Below are 16,700 nucleotides of genomic sequence, written 5' to 3' on the forward strand. Positions count from 1 at the left end.
GTAGCATGCTGCCAGGGCAATACGGAGAAGATGAGGGCCTAGCCTGCAGCTACCGCCCCATGTCATGCTACATCTGCTGCTACTATAAGTAATGTGGACCGTGCAACTTGCCCTCTACTTTCTGCTTACTGTTAGCTAAAAGCTAAAGTGCAACAGAAATTAACCTAAGTCCATAATAATTGTTAAGTTTCAGAGTCTAATTTTCTGTCAATATTATTTTCCTGCTGTTATTTGGATGTTGCTTTTTTTTCTTGTGAAATGTGTTTTGCCCATTGGGTGGAGATATTCTGCAGTATAGATCAGAGTGCAGGATCGTCATGTTATTTGTTTTGTGAATAAAACTACTATTCATGCTGTGATCAGACAGATCATATGACCACTGGGTCCTTTCACACATAACAAAGTGTTTTTCTCAGAGGCTCAACCTCTACTGAATGTAAGTACATTTTACATTTCTATACAACTCTCATTTCTGCATCGCATTGTTGTAATAGAAGGTAATGAATATAATATTTAATCATGCAATGCTGTTGAGTTCAGAAATGACCAGGGTAAGATTACAAAGTTCTTTGACTCAGAGCTTGTGTCCCTTTCTTAATTGCATTGTCCCCATTCTCTAGTTTGCCTATTTAGTAAAATAAAGATAACTTTATCTTTGTCTGCTTCCACCCATCTGATTCATTATAGTTCCCACCACTTCTTGCTTTAGTCCTTGTTGCTTCCCCTCAGTGGAGTCCTCAGTACAGCCCAGAACTTGAAAAGTAAGAAGCTGCCTATTATGTACATACAGTATGTAAAGTTTGCATTTAGGTGAGCATAAGTGCGTGCATGTATGAAGAATGTATGAACATGTGTGTGGGCATATATAGGAATGCAGATTGTCTGCATCTGTCTGTTCATATATGTAGTATATGTGTACAGTATGTATTAGGTGCACATATGTAGTAAATGTGTGTGTGCATAAATGTGTGCCTAAAAAAAAGATGTCTATATATGTGTATTGGAAAGCATTATTACATGACAGGTATGCAGTACTATTTTTATATAAGGTGATATATATTTAGGACATTTTTGGTCTCCACTAGGGTTGAGCGAAACGGATCCGACAAATTCAGGAATTTCATGAAACCCGACCCGATCCTAGTGTGGGATCGGCCATGCGGTCGGTGATCTTCGCGCTAAAGTCGCATTTCTTATGACGCGTTCAGTGCCATTTCTCAGCCAATGAAGGAGGACGCAGAGTGTGGGCAGCGTGATGACATAGGTCTCTGTAGCGCTCCCACTGCCGCAGGGCCGAGGGGTACCCGGTACCGGGCCTCTGAGTCTCTGTCCTGGGGTTGTCACGGTGGCTAGACCCGGTCCGTGACCCTGCTGAGGGGCGTACAATAAAGGTGGAGGTATGGGATGATGTTATGGTGTGGTGAAGTGCCGGTCGCAGTAAATAACGAGGACACCAGGTTGCAGTCTCTTTACCTCTTTACTGAAGGCTTCAGGGTCCTCAATCCGGAATACGGTTAACCGGGCCGCGCAAGCCTGGCCGGTCCGATGGCACATCCAGAGCTCCCGTTGCAGGTGGAAATCTGTGCCTACCTTCTAGCGCTAGTGTGTTGTGGTCCTCCCCTGCTGTGCTTACGGGATAGTCCCCACAACTGTTGTGTCTGTTTCTCGTGTTCCCTCACAACTCGATTCGGATGTTCTTCGTCCCCCAGATGTTATAGTTAGGATGCACCCGTATGACGGGGAGGCTCGGAGCTCTTCCGGGACTCAAGCTTCGCCCCACTCCTGTTGTTACCCCCCTGTGTCTTCGTAGGTGATTTGGGTGAGACTGTACGCCTCTAACTGACTGTCCTGCCATGGGTTTGAAGTTTGGCCTGGAGCTCTATACTTCCTCGGCGTTCCGGCCACCGGTTATTTGCGCCTCAGTAGGATGTTGCCTCGTCTTACAGCACGACTCCTACTGGTATTCTCCTAGTTGCGTTGATCTCGTTTCTCACTCAGCACAATAAATCTCGCTTCTTATCCTTTCTTGGGGTACCGCCGCTATATCGTGCAGGCGCGGTCCTGTAACGTTCTCTCTGGTTGCCCAGTCTCTGTCAGGATCCCACCCCTGACAGGGACTCCTCTTAATCTTCCCCTGCAACACCCTCTGCCACAAGGTGTTACCTGGTTCCAACCCAGTCAACTTTCTCCTCTAACTTCCTGCCTAACCCCCAGTTTTACCAGACTGTGAGGAGTGGCCTAATGAATAGTACCCTTAGCTCCCCCTGGAGGCCAGACTGTGAAATGTATTGGTGTATGTGATACCTGGTCAGATGAACCCCTTCAGTGCCATCAGATGTAACATCACTCCCCTTAGTGGCAGAGCGACATTACTGCAACGACCAGGACTCTGGGGCGCTGCACTCCCCCCCGGTTAAATCCAGTACTCCTGGACTGGGAAGAAAACAACAATACATGTCAGCAAAAAGACATACAATTTTAGAAATGCAGTAACAATAAGCAAATTTGAACAGAGCTTCCCTTTATGGGAGGTGAGGACACTTGAACGTTACAAACATGGTTAAATATTATAAATAACTTTTCTTACCCAACCGGGTATTCTACTAAGTGCAAACTTTGAACAATAATTTAACATTGCCTTTAAGGACGTACACGCTCAATCCACTAAAGACCTACTTATAAAACATTATAATACTAAGCAACTTTTCTGCATTCTCCTTCTTTATGTCTGCAGGACCGCCTGTCCTAACTGCTCCAGGCCTGCTGCCTCTCCTTTCTATTACAGGACCGCCCCTTTCCGCCCGGGCCTTCTGCCTTTCTATTACTATACACAGTATAGAACTTATCATTTATCTTTCAGTTCAGGATCACTGAGCCATCTCTATATGGCTCCTAGGAGGACTCGCCAACTAACCCCGTACGGGTTCACTTTCTGTCCTCATTCTTCTAGCAACATTATTAAACATTTATCACAATTAACTAGTTGGCTACATTTAACTTTTACATATCAGCATTATTACTTTTTCTTTTTAAGACATTATTGCCATCTAACTGTCTTAAGGCAATACTATTCCTAAGTGCAACATGTGAACATCCCCTTTAAGAGGGGAACAAGTCTCTCTGAGGTAGTGCAACTTCTCAGGCTGCAAGTCTATTTGCAGTAAGGACTCCGGTGCTGCTTCCAGGAACAGTTTCTTCGCAAAGAGTCCTTCTTTTATGTAAAACCAGTAGAGGACACCTTTAAGAAGGTGCAAACTATTTACAAGAAGTTTGTAATCATGCATTGTTCATGATTCAGCAGTTCTTGATAACTCGGCAAAAGTAGAAAACAAACAAAAAGCAATAGGGATCCCGGGTCAACAAAGGGATCCCTTTAAGAGTTAACCCTGATCGGGTTATAGCAGCAAGCGGGAACCAAGCAGTTAAATGAACTATTTACATTTTACAAAGCATTCTTGCTTACTCAGTTTCTGGTAGAGCAGGATGCGGTCCTTGGTCCCCGGCCGATGCAATGTCAGTACCGGTGGTTGGTCTCTCAGGTGCCGTCAGATCACCCGGTGTCTGGATTTGAAGGCTAACCCTGCTTGCAAGTTCGGTAGCCACTACAAGGCGTACGGTGGTGATAGTAACAAGATCTGTCAAATCCGGATCAGTCATGGTCGGGCAACAGGTGACGCTCCCTCAGGCTCGCATCGTTGGACGTTCCGAGCGCACCATCCTTGTGCATTCTGGTGGCGGGTGTAGGTCACCTGATCCCCCCTTTGCAATGGGTCACCATCTCGGTTGCAGCAGGGAGTTTTCATGTTGTAACTAGTAACGAAGATGTCACTTGGTAGTCTCGGTTCCTGTATGGACCCCCAACCCCTCTTCGGGTGGAAGACCAGCACAGTTCCCCGGTTTACCACGTCTTTCCTGCCGTGCGCAGGCTTTCTGCATTGCATTTTTGGCGTATCAGGTTGTTCTGTCTCGTTTTGGTTTTTCCAGTGTAGAATCAGACATTGTTTATACTGTTCCCAAGTGAGCACAGCAAGGATGAGGCCCTCCCCCCGAGCTCCATCCGGCTCAATCCAGGGGGTGTCCCACCGGAGGATCACCCCGTCTGGGCCCACGTCTATTGGTTCTCCCATCTTGGTCGGTAGTGGAGGTACCAGCTTCCCCATCATGTCGGGGGTGAGGATCACCCAGTCGACCGAGAAGAGGCGGTTACTGTTGGAATGAGGAGCGGTCGCGGGAGCAGGATCGGTCAGGGGAGCAGGATCGGTCAGGGGAACAGGGACGCGTCCCATACCTGCGTCTGATGTGATTCCACCGATGTCGATCCGTTCCGTTGACGAGGACGCTGGAGTCGGCTGCAGCCCAGACCGTGGCTCCTCCAAGGCAGTCTCCCGATGTGCCTCCGCTCTCCACGGCTCCGCACCCGCTGGCTCCGTGGTCGGGATAGATAGGCTCAGCTCCTCCGCCGGCGGTTCCATGGAGTTCAGATCCTTCCACTGCGGTGGACACGGGTCCGCCTCTGGTGGGCGAGGGCAAGCCGGGATCACTTCGTCGTCGCTCGGGCACTTGCTGATCATCATCGCTGTCCGGCATTCGGTGGCAGCGCATGCACCTGGCTCCGCCATTTCTCCGAGGTCGAGCTCCCTCTTCACCTCGTTCCCGCTGTTGCAAGGCGGAGGGCGGTCCTCCTCCGCTGCTGGGCAGGTCGTCATCTCGCAGCAAGAGTCGGAGGGGGCGGTCACTACTTTTGGCGCCGCTTTGGTAGTCTCCTCCCATGGCACGCTCTTATTCTCCCTCTGCGCTCCCTGTGGCACTGCAATGGTGTCGGTTTTTGGCAGGAACTTTTGGCAGCAAATGGCAATACACAGTCCTTGAAATAAAGTACAGTCCAAGCACAGTAAATCACAGTTCCAAGGCACACATGACCTGATTCTTCAGGCTTCAGTAGATCCTGTTCGTGACGTCAAGTTTGTAGCGCCCCCACTGCCGCAGGGCCGAGGGGTACCCGGTACCGGGCCTCTGAGTCTCTGTCCTGGGGTTGTCACGGTGGCTAAACCCGGTCCGTGACCCTGCTGAGGGCGTACAATAAAGGTGTAGGTATGGGATGATGTTATGGTGTGGTGAAGTGCCGGTCGCAGTAAATAATGAGGACACCAGGTTGCAGTCTCTTTACCTCTTTACTGAAGGCTTCAGGGTCCTCAATCCGGAATACGGTTAACCGGGCCGCGCAAGCCTGGCCGGTCCGATGGCACATCCAGAGCTCCCGTTGCAGGTGGAAATCTGTGCCTACCTTCTAGCGCTAGTGTGTTGTGGTCCTCCCCTGCTGTGCTTACGGGATAGTCCCCACAACTGTTGTGTCTGTTTCTCGTGTTCCCTCACAACTCGATTCGGATGTTCTTCTTCGTCCCCCAGATGTTATAGTTAGGACGCACCCGTATGACGGGGAGGCTCGGAGCTCTTCCGGGACTCAAGCTTCGCCCCACTCCTGTTGTTACCCCCCTGTGTCTTCGTAGGTGATTTGGGTGAGACAGCCCGCCTCTAACTGACTGTCCTGCCGTAGGTTTGAAGTTTGGCCTGGAGCTCTATACTTCCTCGGCGTTCCGGCCACCGGTTATTTGCGCCTCAGTAGGATGTTGCCTCGTCTTACAGCACGACTCCTACTGGTATTCTCCTAGTTGCGTTGATCTCGTTTCTCACTCAGCACAATAAATCTCGCTACTTATCCTTTCTTGGGGTACCGCCGCTATATCGTGCAGGCGCGGTCCCGTAACATTCTCTCTGGTTGCCCGGTCTCTGTCAGGATCCCACCCCTGACAGGGACTCCTCTGAATCTTCCCCTGCAACACCCTCTGCCACAAGGTGTTGCCTGGTTCCAACCCAGTCAGCTTTCTCCTCTAACTTCCTGCCTAACCCCCAGTTTTACCAGACTGTGAGGAGTGGCCTAATGAATAGTACCCTTAGCTCCCCCTGGAGGCCAGACTGTGAAATGTATTGGTGTATGTGATACCTGGTCAGATGAACCCCTTCAGTGCCATCAGACGTAACATCACTCCCCTTAGTGGCAGAGCGACATTACTGCAACGACCAGGACTCTGGGGCGCTGCATCTCGGTCCCCACCATCTTAGAGAAGGGCATGACAGTGATTGGCTTGCTTTCTGCGGTGTCACAGAGGGTATAAAGGGGCGTGCACGCTGACCGCCATCTTACTTCTGCCGAGCTTAGCATAGGGAGAGGTTGCTGCAGCTTCATCAGAAGAAGGGCTATAGTTAGGGAGGGAAGATTAACCCCAAAACTGCTTGTGCTGTAGCGATTTCCACTGTCAAACACCACCTTTTTTTGCAGGGACAGTGGAGGGTGTATTTTTGTGCATCAGCTCTGTAGCTTATTAGGCTGCCTTATAAGGCTCCCTGATAGCTGCATTACTGTTTGCACCGCTGCTGTGCAAACCAACTGCTTTTCTAAAAGCAAAAATCCTGTTGCTCCTTTCTGCAGTTATCTTGTTTATTTGTCCACACTTTTGTGTGCAGCAGTCCTTTTTGTTGCTGCCATACTTGTCCTGAGATCATTGTAGGGAGATTGAAATTGTACTACAGTCCATGGATTTTTTTCAGATATCTTCCAGCCACTTTCTGCCACTTACATTGTGTTGTGTTAAACACTGTGCCTGAGTTGTGGTGCTGTCTCCCCCCAAAAAAAGGGAGATTCAAGGTGTCACAAAGTGGATATACCTCAGTCCTCTTAGTTTATGGTGTATCAGCCAGCCACGTGCTGTCACTCACATTGCGTTGTAAAATACACAGGGCCTGAGTTTGGGTTCAGTCTACCCCCCAAAAAAGTGAGATTGAAAATCGCACAAAGTGGATAAACCTCAGTCCTCTTAGTTTGTGGTGTATCAGCCAGCCACTTACTGCCACTCACATTGCGTTGTAAAATACTCTAGGCCTGAGTTTGGGTTCAGTCTCCCCCCCAAAAAAAGTGAGATTGAAAATCTCACAAAGTGGATAAACCTCAGTCCTCTTAGTTTGTAGTGTATCAGCCAGCCACTTGCTGCCACTCACATTGCGTTGTAAAATACACAAGGACTGAGTATGGGTTCAGTCTCCCCCTCAAAAAAGTGAGATTCAAATTCTCACAAAGTGGATATACCTCAGTACTCTTAGTTTGTGGTGCATCAGCCAGCCACTTGTTGCCACTCACATTGCGTTGTAAAATACACAGGGCCGGAGTTTGGGTTCAGTCTCCCCCCCAAGAAAAGTGAGATTGAAATTCTCACAAAGTGGATATACCTCACTCCTCTTAGTTTGTGGTGTATCAGCCAGCCACTTGCTGCCACTCACTTTGCGTTGTAAAATACACAGGGCCTGAGGTTGGGTTCAGTCTCCCCCCAAAAAAAGTGAGTTTGAAATTCTCACAAAGTGGATATACCTCAGTCCTCTTAGTTTGTGGTGTATCAGCCAGCCACTTGCTGCCACTCACATTACGTTGTAAAATACACAGGGTCTGAGTTTGGGTTCAGTCTCCCCCCAAAAAAAGTGAGATTGAAATTCTCAGAAAGTGGATATACCTCAGTCCTCTTAGTTTGTGGTGTATCAGCCAGCCAATTGCTGCCACTCACATTGCGTTGTAAAATACACAGGGCCTGAGTTTGGGTTCAGTCTCCCCCCCAAAAAAGTGAGATTGAAAATCTCACAAAGTGGATATACCTCAGTCCTCTTAGTTTGTGGTGTATAAGCCAGCCACTTGCTGCCACTCACAATGCGTTGTAAAATACACTGAGCCTGAGTTTGGGTTCTGTGTCCAAAAAAAAAAGTGAGATTGAAATTCTCACAAAGTGGATATACCTCAGTCCTCTTAGTTTGTGGTGTATAAGCCAGCCACTTGCTGCCACTCACATTGCGTTGTGCTATACACTGTGCCTGAGTTGTGGTGCAGTCTCCCCCCCAAAAAAAGGGAGAATTAAATTCTCAACAAGTTTATATACACCTTCTACCTTGTTTTACAGTACCATATAATGGTTGTTATTTTGGTTAGATTTTCCCAAAAATGAGGAAGTCTGGTGGAAGAGTCCATGGACGGTTGTTGCCAGCTGGTACTGATGGTGGTGGTGGTGGTGGAGCATCTGGTGGTAGTGGGAAAAGCAAAATAGCAGCTAAGGCTGGAGGTGTTGAGCCAGCGTCATCGTCTGCCTACACAAGGCCTCGAAGGCTCCCTTATCTGGGAGTAGGAAAACCGCTTTTAAAGCTGGAGCAGCAGGAAAAAGTTTTGGCTTTCCTTGCTGACTCAGCCTCTAGCTCTTTCGCCTCCTCTTCCGACAGTTCAAAATATAAAAGCAGCGAGTCGTCAGTGGATGCTCGCGGTCAGGAACAAGTGGCTTTCTTGTGTCCTTCCCCAAACCTAAAGTGAAGGATGCGGCAGGCGACACTACAGTGTACTCCATGGAGCTCTTTACACATACCGTGCCTGGGTTAGAAAGGGAAATTGTTAATAGCCCATTACAAGATGAATCGGACATGGAGTGCATTGATGCACAGCCACAGCTAGATTATTATGCTGTTCCATTAACTCAGATCACTACATTGCCCTCACAGTGTACTGAGCCAGAAACTGACCCTGATGAGACTATGGTGCCCCGTCCCGAATGCTATAGCACCTTACACGGTGACACAGAGAAAGGTGCACATGACATTGAAGAGGAGGTGATAGATGACCCAGTTGTTGACCCAGATTGGCAGCCATTGGGGGAAGAGGGTGCCGCTGACAGTAGCTCAGAAGCGGAGGAGGATGATCCGCAGCAGCCATCAACATCACAACAGCTTTCATCCGACAGGCCCGTCTCAGGCCAAAAAAGTTTGTCAACCAAAAAAACTGTTTTAGGACAGCGTGGCCATCCGGTGAAAGTAGCACAGCGTGCAATGCCTGAAAAGGTATTGCATAGTAGGAAGAGTGGAGTGTGGCAAATTTTTAACCAAGATCCGAATGATCAGTGCAAAGTTATCTGTAAGAAATGCTCAAAGACCTTTAGCAGAGGGAAGAATCCCCTAAATTTAAATACAACGTAAGCCTGGACTAACTACCAAACGTCCTGTACCGTTGGTGCACCTGCTCAGAATGAAGGTAGTCAGCTACACTACATTGCTTCCCTCACTGTAAGCCCACCAGCTAGAACACCACCAGCAGCAAATGTGGAGGTATCATCGCAAGGCCAAAGCAGTCAGGGAATCACAAGGTTTTTGGTAGGAAACACTGTGTGTAGGTCAACATCAAAAATACCATCACCAACCCTCTCTCAATCGGCCATGTCCACCACCACCACCACCGCTCAATCCACCATATGCACCTCTCCAATCCAGCTCACCCTACAAGAGACTCTCGTTAGGAAAAGAAACTACTCATCCTCTCATCCACATACACAGGGTTTGAACGACCACATTGCTAGACTAATCTTGATAGAGATGATGCCCTACCGGTTGTTTGAAAGCGAAGCTTTCAAAACCCTGATGGCCTACGCAGTACCATGCTATGACCTACCCAGTCGACACTTCTTTGCGAGAAAAGCCATCCCAGCCCTTCACCAGCATGTCAAAGACCACATTGTCCATGCACTCAGGCAATCAGTCAGAAGAAAGGTGCACCTCAGAATAGATGCATGGATGAGTAGGCATGGCCAGGGACGTTATGTGTCCATCACGGTGCCCTGGGTTAATGTGGTGGATGCAGGGTCCACAGGGACAGTCATAGTGGGACAGTTCTGCCTAGCCCATGGTCTAGGAAACAGTTGGCTGTAGGTGTTCGCCCCTCCTCCTCCTCTTCCAGAAGCGAGAGCTAGTCCACAGAGCACAGTCGCACGACCACTCCTTCCGCAGCTGCCAGTGTTGCACATGAGGTGTCCCATTATGGAACAGCTAGTGGTAAGCGTCAGCAGGCTGTGTTGGAAATGAAGTGTTTGGGTGACAACACACACCGCGGAGGTTCTGGACGAGTACTTGCAGCAAGAAACTCAGTCATGGCTGGGCAGTGTACATCTTGAGGCTGGCAAGGTAGTCAGTGATAACAGAAGGAATTTTATGGCTGCCATAGCTGTCATGAATCCCAATGGCTAGGGATAGCACAGGACAAGCAAAGTACAAATATATAACGGACGAGCTCTAGGGTGATGGAACCTGGGCTGACCGCTGCCCTACGCCTGACAAACGCAACTAGAGATAGCCAGGGAGCGTGCCTACGTTGGTTCTAGACGCCACGCACCAGCCTAAGAGCTAACTAGCACTGCAGAGAAAATAAAGACCTCACTTGCCTCCAGAGGAATGAACCCCAAAAGGTATAGTTGCCCCCCACATGTATTGACGGTGAAATGAGAGGAAGGCACACACATAGAGATGATATATATAGGATTAGCAAATTGAGGCCCGCTGTAAACTAGAAAGCACAACGATACAAAAGGGGTCTGAGCGGTCAGCAAAAAACTCTAATCAAAAAAAACCATCCTGAGATTACAAGAACCCATGTGCCAACTCATGGCACATGGGGAGAACCTCAGTCCACTAGAGCTACCAGCTAGCATAGAGACATAATAAGCAAGCTGGACAAAAAACCAAACAACTGAAAATCAGCACTTAGCTTATCCTGAAAGATCTGGGAGCAGGTAGGCAGGAACCAAACAGAGCACATCTGAATACATTGATAGCCGGCAAGGGAATGACAGAAAGGCCAGGTAAAATAGGAAACACCCAGCCTCTGATGGACAGGTGGAAACCAGAGGCCGCAACCCACCAAAGTCACCCAGTACCAGCAGTAACCACCAGAGGGAGCCCACAAACAGAATCCACAACAGTACCCCCCCTTGAGGAGGGGTCACCGAACCCTCACGAGAACCCCCAGGGCGATCAGGGTGAGCTCTATGGAAGGCGCGGACCAAATCAGTCGCATGAACATCGGAGGCGACCACCCAGGAATTATCCTCCTGACCATAACCCTTCCACTTAACCAAATACTGGAGTTTGCGTCTGGAAACACGAGAATCCAAGATCTTCTCAACAACATACTCCAATTCTCCCTCCACCAGCACCGGAGCAGGAGGCTCAACCGAAGGAACAACGGGCACCTCATACCTCCGCAACAACGACCGATGGAACACATTATGAATAGCAAACGATGCAGGGAGATCCAAACGAAAAGATACAGGGTTAAGAATCTCCGAGATCCTATAAGGACCGATGAACCGAGGCTTGAACTTAGGAGAAGAGACCTTCATAGGGACAAAACGAGAAGACAACCACACCAAATCCCCAACAAGAAGTCGGGGACCCACGCGGCGATGGCGATTAGCAAACTGCTGAGTTTTCTCCTGAGATAACTTCAAATTGTCCACCACCTGATTCCAAATCTGATGTAGCCTGTCCACCACCACGTCCACTCCAGGACAATCCGAAGACTCCACCTGACCAGAGGAAAAACGAGGATGAAACCCCGAATTACAAAAAAAAGGAGAGACCAACGTGGCAGAACTAGCCCGATTATTAAGAGCAAATTCGGCCAGTGGCAAAAAAGCAACCCAGTCATCTTGATCAGCAGAAACAAAACACCTCAAATAAGTTTCCAAGGTCTGATTAGTTCGCTCCGTCTGGCCATTCGTCTGAGGATGGAATGCAGACGAGAAAGACAAATCAATGCCCATCTTGGCACAAAACGTCCGCCAAAATCTAGACACAAACTGGGATCCCCTGTCCGAAACGATATTCTCCGGAATCCCATGCAAACGAACCACGTTCTGAAAAAATAAAGGGACCAACTCAGAGGAGGAAGGCAACTTAGGCAAGGGCACCAAATGAACCATCTTAGAAAAGCGGTCACACACAACCCAGATAACGGACATTTTCTGTGAAACCGGGAGATCAGAAATAAAATCCATGGAAATGTGCGTCCAAGGCCTCTTCGGGATGGGCAAGGATAACAACAACCCACTGGCCCAAGAACAGCAAGGCTTAGCTCGAGCACACACTTCACAAGACTGCACAAAGGTGCGCACATCCCTAGACAAGGAAGGCCACCAAAAAGACCTGGCCACCAAGTCTCTAGTACCAAATATTCCAGGATGACCAGCCAACACAGAAGAATGGACCTCGGAGATGACTCTACTGGTCCAATCATCCGGAACAAACAGTCTTTCTGGTGGACAACGATCAGGTTTATCCACCTGAAACTCCTGCAATGCACGTCGCAAGTCTGGGGATACGGCGGACAATATTACCCCATCCCTAAGGATACCAGTAGGCCCAGAGTCTCCAGGAGAGTCAGGCACAAAACTCCTGGAAAGAGCATCTGCCTTCACATTCTTTGAACCTGGCAGGTATGAAACCACGAAATTGAAACGAGAAAAAAACAACGACCAACGAGCCTGTCTAGGATTCAAACGCCTGGCAGACTCAAGGTAAATGAGATTCTTGTGATCAGTCAAGACCACCACACGATGTCTAGCACCCTCAAGCCAATGACGCCACTCCTCAAATGCCCACTTCATGGCCAAAAGCTCCCGATTACCCACATCATAATTGCGCTCGGCGGGCGAGAATTTTCTAGAGAAGAATGCACATGGCTTCATCACCGAGCCATTAGAACTTCTCTGTGACAAAACCGCCCCCGCTCCAAACTCGGAAGCATCAACCTCAACCTGAAAAGGAAGTGAAACATCTGGTTGACACAACACAGGAGCAGAAGAAAACCGGCGCTTAAGTTCCTGAAAGGCCTCCACGGCCGCAGGAGACAAATCAGCAACATCAGCACCCTTTTTAGTCAAATCAGTCAAAGGTTTAACAATACTGGAAAAATTAGCAATGAACCGACGATAAAAATTAGCAAACCCCAAGAACTTCTGAAGGCTCTTAACCGATGTAGGTTGTGTCCAATCACAAATAGCCTGAACCTTGACGGGATCCATCTCCATAGTAGAAGGAGAAAAAATGTACCCCAAAAAAGAAATCTTCTGGACTCCGAAGAGACACTTTGAGCCCTTCACAAACAGAGAATTGGCCCGCAGAACCTGAAACACCTTCCTGACCTGTAGAACATGAGACTCCCAGTCATCAGAAAACACCAAAATATCATCCAAATACACAATCATAAACTTATCCAGATATTCACGGAAAATATTGTGCATAAAGGACTGAAAGACTGACGGAGCATTGGAGAGTCCAAAAGGAATTACCAAATACTCAAAATGGCCCTCAGGCGTATTAAATGCGGTTTTCCACTCATCACCCTGTTTTATCCGCACCAGATTATACGCACCGCGAAGATCTATCTTAGTGAACCACCTAGCCCCCTTAATGCGAGCAAACAAATCAGTCAATAATGGCAATGGATACTGATATTTGACTGTAATCTTATTCAGAAGGCGATAATCTATACAAGGCCTCAGGGAACCATCTTTTTTTGCCACGAAAAAAAAACCTGCTCCCAGAGGGGACGAAGATGGACGAATATGTCCCTTTTCCAAGGACTCCTTAATATAATTCCGCATAGCAGTATGCTCTGGCAGTGACAGATTAAATAAACGACCCTTAGGGAACTTACTGCCAGGAATCAATTCTATAGCACAGTCACAGTCTCTATGAGGAGGGAGCGAATTGAGCTTAGGCTCCTCAAAAACATCCCTATAGTCAGACAAAAACGCAGGGATCTCAGAAGGAGTAGATGAAGCGATTGAAATCGGAGGTGCATCATCATGAACCCCCTGACATCCCCAGCTTAACACAGACATTGTTTTCCAGTCCAGGACAGGATTATGAGTTTGTAACCATGGCAGACCAAGCACTAGTACATCATGTAAATTATACAGTACAAGGAAGCGAATCACCTCCTGATGAACGGGAGTCATGCGCATGGTCACTTGTGTCCAATACTGCGGTTTATTCATAGCCAATGGTGTAGAGTCAATTCCCTTCAGAGGAATAGGAACTTCCAGAGGCTCCAGACTAAAACCGCAGCGTTTAGCAAATGACCAATCCATAAGACTCAGGGCAGCGCCCGAATCCACATAGGCATCGACGGAAATGGAAGACAGTGAAAAAATCAGAGTCACAGACAAAATGAACTTAGGCTGCAGAGTACCAATGGCAAAAGATTTATCAACCCTTTTTGTGCGTTTAGAGCATGCTGATATAACATGAGCTGAATCACCACAATAAAAACACAATCCATTTTTCCGCCTATAATTTTGCCGTTCACTTCTGGACTGAATTCTATCACATTGCATAGTCTCAGGTGCCTGTTCAGAAGACACCGCCAACTGGTGCACGGGTTTGCGCTCCCGTAAACGCCGATCAATCTGAATGGCCATAGCCATAGACTCATTCAGACCTGTAGGCGTAGGGAACCCCACCATAATATCCTTAATGGCCTCAGAAAGACCATTTCTGAAGTTTGCAGCCAGGGCGCACTCATTCCACTGAGTAAGCACCGACCATTTCCGAAATTTTTGACAATATATTTCCGCTTCATCATGCCCCTGAGAGAGGGCTAATAAAGCCTTTTCAGCCTGAACCTCCAGGTTAGGTTCCTCATAGAGCAATCCCAATGCCAGAAAAAATGCATCCACACTGAGCAATGCAGGATCCCCTGGTGCCAATGCAAATGCCCAATTCTGAGGGTCGCCCCGCAGGAAAGATATTACAATCTTGACCTGTTGAGCAGGGTCTCCAGAGGAGCGAGATTTTAAAGAAAGAAACAATTTACAATTGTTCCTGAAATTCAGGAAGGTAGATCTATCTCCAGAAAAGAACTCTGGAATAGGAATTCTAGGTTCAGACATGGGAGTGTGAACAACAAAATCCTGTATGTTTTGAACTTTTGCCGCGAGATTACTCAGGCTGGAAGCCAAACTCTGGACATCCATGTTAAACAGCTAAGATCAGAGCCATTCAAGGGTTAAGAGGAGGTAAGAAGCAGCTAGACAGCAATTAAGGGTTAGGCAGCAAAACTCTGAAGGGAAAAAAAAAAAAAAATTTCCCTTAAACACTTCTTTTTCTCCTGCTTCAGCCCAAACAATTAACACTTTGTGGGCCGGCTATACTGTCATGAATCCCAATGGCTAGGGATAGCACAGGACAAGCAAAGTACAAATATATAACGGACGAGCTCTAGGGTGATGGAACCTGGGCTGACCGCTGCCCTACGCCTGACAAACGCAACTAGAGATCGCCAGGGAGCGTGCCTACATTGGTTCTAGATGCCACACACCAGCCTAAGAGCTAACTAGCACTGCAGAGAAAATAAAGACCTCACTTGCCTCCAGAGGAATGAACCCCAAAAGGTATAGTTGCCCCCCACATGTATTGACGGTGAAATGAGAGGAAGGCACACACATAGAGATGATATATATAGGATTAGCAAATTGAGGCCCGCTGTAAACTAGAAAGCACAACGATACAAAAGGGGTCTGAGCGGTCAGCAAAAAACCCTAATCAAAAAAAACCATCCTGAGATTACAAGAACCCATGTGCCAACTCATGGCACATGGGGAGAACCTCAGTCCACTAGAGCTACCAGCTAGCATAGAGACATAATAAGCAAGCTGGACAAAAAACCAAACAACTGAAAATCAGCACTTAGCTTATCCTGAAAGATCTGGGAGCAGGTAGGCAGGAACCAAACAGAGCACATCTGAATACATTGATAGCCGGCAAGGGAATGACAGAAAGGCCAGGTAAAATAGGAAACACCCAGCCTCTGATGGACAGGTGGAAACCAGAGGCCGCAACCCACCAAAGTCACCCAGTACCAGCAGTAACCACCAGAGGGAGCCCACAAACAGAATCCACAACACATAGCCCTTTCAGAACTGAAAGACATACCTTGCCTGGCTCACACCTTGAACCTGGTTGTGCAGTGCTTCCTGAAAAATTATCCGGGATTACCAGCCCTGCTCCTGAAGGTGCGAAGAGTTTGCTCGCACATCCGCCGGTCACCCGTACACTCCAGCCGTATGCTGAACCATCAGCGATCGCTGAAGCTTCCCCAGCACCACCTAATAATCGACGTTGCAACAAGGTGGAACTCCACACTGCAGAGGCTGTGCAAACAGAGGCATGCTGTATTGTATTTGTGGGAGGATACACATACACCGGCAGGCAGTTGGATGGCAGACATGGATTTGTCAGGTGTGTAGTGGTCGAAGCTACAAGACCTCTGTCAAGTCCTTCAGTGTTTTGAGGAATGCACATGGCTGGTAAGTGCAGACGACGCCATCATAAGCATGAGCATCCCACTAATATGCGTCTGCTGATGTAAAGTTTGATGCACATTAAGGAGCAGGCGTCTGCAGCCGAGGAGGAGGGAAGCCTTGATGACAGTCAGCCATTGCCTGCTCAGGGAACTCTCCTGGACGAGGTGGTGGACGAAGAGGAGGAGGAGGAGGATAATGGGGATGAATATTTATGGGAGGAGGATGCTTCTCAGGGGGCAATAGAAACTGGTGGCGTAGCAAGGTCAGGTACAGGGTTTTTGCAGGAGACAAGTGATGTTCATTTGCCAGAAAGTGCTCCTCAACCCAGCACAAGCAGTGAATTGACATCTGGAACATTGGCCCGCATGGCTGAATATGCCTTGCGTATCCTAAAAAGGGACCCCCGCATTTTCAAAATGATGACCGATGACGATTGCTGGTTGGCCTGCCTCTTGGATCCACGATATAAAGGAAAATTACAAAATA

The 16,700-nt window shown here is 48.1% G+C and overlaps 1 protein-coding gene across 1 annotated transcript in view; it reads left to right on the forward strand.

Annotated features, from left to right (window-relative positions):
* The first annotated feature begins 309 nt into the window (after window positions 1-309).
* Window positions 310-16,700, forward strand: part of LOC143770143 (sulfotransferase 2B1-like) — a 244,788-nt gene continuing 228,397 nt past the window's right edge. Inside the window, exon 1 of the mRNA XM_077259473.1 lies at window positions 310-436. The gene's annotated coding sequence lies outside the window, so the exon portion shown is untranslated. The remainder of the gene's footprint in view (window positions 437-16,700) is intronic.

Source organism: Ranitomeya variabilis, chromosome 4 (genome assembly GCF_051348905.1).
Source record: "Ranitomeya variabilis isolate aRanVar5 chromosome 4, aRanVar5.hap1, whole genome shotgun sequence".
NCBI classification, from domain to species: Eukaryota; Metazoa; Chordata; class Amphibia; order Anura; family Dendrobatidae; genus Ranitomeya; species Ranitomeya variabilis.